This window comes from Octodon degus, unplaced genomic scaffold (genome assembly GCF_000260255.1).
Source record: "Octodon degus isolate 3935 unplaced genomic scaffold, OctDeg1.0 scaffold00025, whole genome shotgun sequence".
Taxonomy (NCBI): Eukaryota; Metazoa; Chordata; class Mammalia; order Rodentia; family Octodontidae; genus Octodon; species Octodon degus.
Genome location: NW_004524601.1, coordinates 14,726,500 through 14,729,859, shown reverse-complemented (window position 1 = coordinate 14,729,859; position 3,360 = coordinate 14,726,500). Strand labels below are relative to the sequence as shown.

The 3,360-nt window shown below is 34.9% G+C and overlaps 1 pseudogene; it reads left to right on the top strand.

The window, feature by feature from the left end:
• Window positions 1-1,798: 1,798 nt before the first annotated feature.
• Window positions 1,799-2,333, top strand: LOC105741832 (annotated as a pseudogene).
• Window positions 2,334-3,360: the final 1,027 nt, after the last annotated feature.

The window sequence follows — 3,360 nt, the reverse complement described above, 5'->3', positions numbered from 1 at the left end:
CATAACTGTATTGGTTGAGTAACAGATTTGATGATTAAAAATAAGTATATCAATCAATGTTAAAAAGAAAAAAAAGAACAGTGGATTTCAACTAAAATGCATAATAAATATATAACTAGAAAAAACTTAATTGTTTAGAAATTAAGAAATATATGTCAGATAGCTCATATGTAAAAAAGAAATTGAATCACTTCTTGGCCTTTTGGATAAGGTCAAATGTACAAGGAAATTGCAATAAAATTAGAATATATTTCAAATGAATGGAAATAAAAAAAATGTTTGCAGAAAATTTAAGTACATATAAACTATAGATTCTATAATAAAAATAACTAAATTTCAATAACTAAACTTTCCATCTTATTAAGCTAGGAATATAAAAGCAAATTAAACTTAACTTTATTAAGAAGATGAAGACAATAAAATCAGAGATAATTTATAGACCAAAATCTGTGATTGAGTTATTTAGTAAAATCAAATCTGTTTTTAAAATTAGTAGGATTGATTAGAAAAAAAGATACTCCTACTAATATAGGAACAAAAAAGGCCACATCACCATACTACAGATTCCACAGGCATTAAAATAGAAAAAATATAAACAACTCAGGGCAAAAGCCCCAGGTTCCCTATTCACAAAAGAGTATCAGAAATAGTTTGCTGGTCAGCTATTGTTGATTGGCCAAAGTCTACATAACGTTTAAGTTGCGAAGAACATCAGTGCTACAAAAACATTTTCTGAAAAATAAAAAGTGTGTACAGCTAACATAAATTCTATTCTTAGCAAAAATGTTCTATAGAAAAGGAAATTACTGACAAATTTTTCTCACAATCACAAATGTAAAAATCTTCAACACAATTGTGTTAAATGAAATCCGTAATTTTTCAAAGGACAATCTATCATAATAAACGAGATTAATGCAAACATATAAATTTGTTCAAAATTTTGAAATTAATATTCAGAGTAAATGGGAAAGTTATACTTTATGTCAATAGATGAAGACAAAAGTTGATACAGTTAAATACTCATTTATGGTAAAAAAAATTTACAAACTAGGAATGAAAAGATTTTATCCATTAACTTTCTCCTTATAAACCCAATGCAATATCACATCATGTCAATATTAAAATATTGAAAGATTTTCAAAAGATTGTAAGTGAAAAAGGCTACTGTAACTATATTTTACATTGTCCTTGAAATTCTTGTTACTGTAAGAAGGCAAATTAAAGTAACTGAGTATGTGAAAATCAAAGAAGAAACAAAATCGTTGATTCTTTTGATATCTAGACAGAATCTCAAATCTAGAAAATTCGAGAACTTACTACCTTAACCTTAATAGCAGAAAACAGACAAATTATCAGTAATAAGGGCAAGATACATTTTTAACAGTCTGTAAAGATTGCAAATTGATGATTGGGTCAATTACAATTGTGTCAAAAATTTTCTGTAGGTAAATCTTCCAAGACAATGAGGTAGGATAGAAGAAATAAATAAAACAAAGGAGACAAGGAAATTATAACTAAGATTTATACTTTTTAGAAGAGTGCAACTTCTCAGAGCCAGCTGAGTTCTTACCCAAAGTGGTCCATATCGGCATTTCTTTAGTTAAATTAAATGTAGGTTCCTTTCCTTCTAGACCCATCACTCCCAAAATTTCTCATGAGCACTAGAAGGCCACCAGTTGGTTTAATTGAGAAACCAAAGAGCAGGAGCATTATGCTAAGTGAAACCAACCAGAAGATTTCTACAAATTCTCAAAGAATGCTTACATTTGTGGGTGGCGGCAAAAGAGAAGGGAGCGCCATGAAGGCCTCGGGCACACTCCGGGAATACAAGGTGGAGGGGCGCTGTCTACACACCCCAAAGTGCCACAAGCCGCCTCTGTACCGCATGCGTATTTTCGCACTCAACCGTCTCATGTCGAAGTCCCGTTTCTGGTACTTCGGGTTCCAGATGAAGAAGATGAAGAAATCTTCAGGGGAGATCGTCTACTTACTGTGGGCAGGTGTTTGAGAAGTCTCCACTGCGGGTGAAGAACTTCGGCATCAGACTGAGCTGTGACTCCCGCAGTGGCACCCACAGCGTGCACCGGGAGTACCTGGACCTGAGCACAGCAGGCACCGTCACCTGGTGCTACCAGGACATGTGTGTCTGGCACCGAGTCCGCTCCCACTCCATCCAGATCATGAAAGTGGAGGAGATCGCAGCCAGCAAGTGCCACCGGCCCACTGTCAAGCAGTTCAACAACTCCAAGATCAAGTTCCTGCTGCCCCAACAGGTCCTGCATCCCCAGCACAAGCCTTGCTTCACCACCAAGAGGCCTGATACCTCCTTCTAGGGGCAGTGCAAATAAACCTGGCATGGCTCTGAAAAAAAAATGCTTAAATTATCCGTCTAAAAAAAAAAATAAAGAACAAACAAACAGATGAAGAAAATAAAGGGGTATATACCTATAGTATAGACCAGTTCCCTTCAGGGTGAGAGGAGAGAAATGGATTTTACAGTGGTTTAAAAGTATGATTGCAACTATTTATAGAAAAGAGACACTATATTAAAGATGTAAGGGCTTTTTTTATTTGGTAAATTAATAATTTAATTTCATGACAAATGCGAGAGCTCAAAAACTGTAAAATAAGATATTTGTGAACAGTGTTCAAAGTTAGATTATTAGACAAAATATTTCACAGGAAAGCTGAGCACACCGGATCCCTGATCTTGCAGTCAGCAAAAATTTCTTAAGAAGCAGAGAAACATCTTGAACTTAAAGAAAAACATTAATAGGGTATAACAAAGTAAAACTTAAGAATTTTTCCCTATTTGAATGAGTAGTAAGAGAATTAAATTCAACTCATATTAGTATAAAGACCTTTAGAGGCATAGAGTTTTTAAGGAATCTCAATAAATTAATAATTTTTTTAATGTATTTAGTACAGAGTCTACAGGGTCTCATTACACAGATTGGACTCATAGTGATCCTGTTTTCAGGCTCACAAGTGCTGGGATTACAGGCATGCGCCACCACACCCAGTCTCAATTACCGTCTCAGTGCAGCATTCCAGGGATCCAACCCTGGTACCTGCCCCTGCCTAAACAGGTACTTTAATCCACTGAGCTATCTGGCCAGCCCTTCATCAAATCAATAAAAAGCATAAAAATAGAAAAATAGACGAAAGACTTGAACAGTGATCTCACGTAGGAAATGAGCAGTAAACATATAAATGTGCTGCGTGCCATTCATTCAGGAAAATTCAATTCAAACCACAATGAAATGTGATGACACAACAACCAGAAGGGCTGAGTTAAAAAGAAAATAATAACGCTAAAGTGTTAGCACAAATAGAATGAACAAAGCAACACACAGTTAA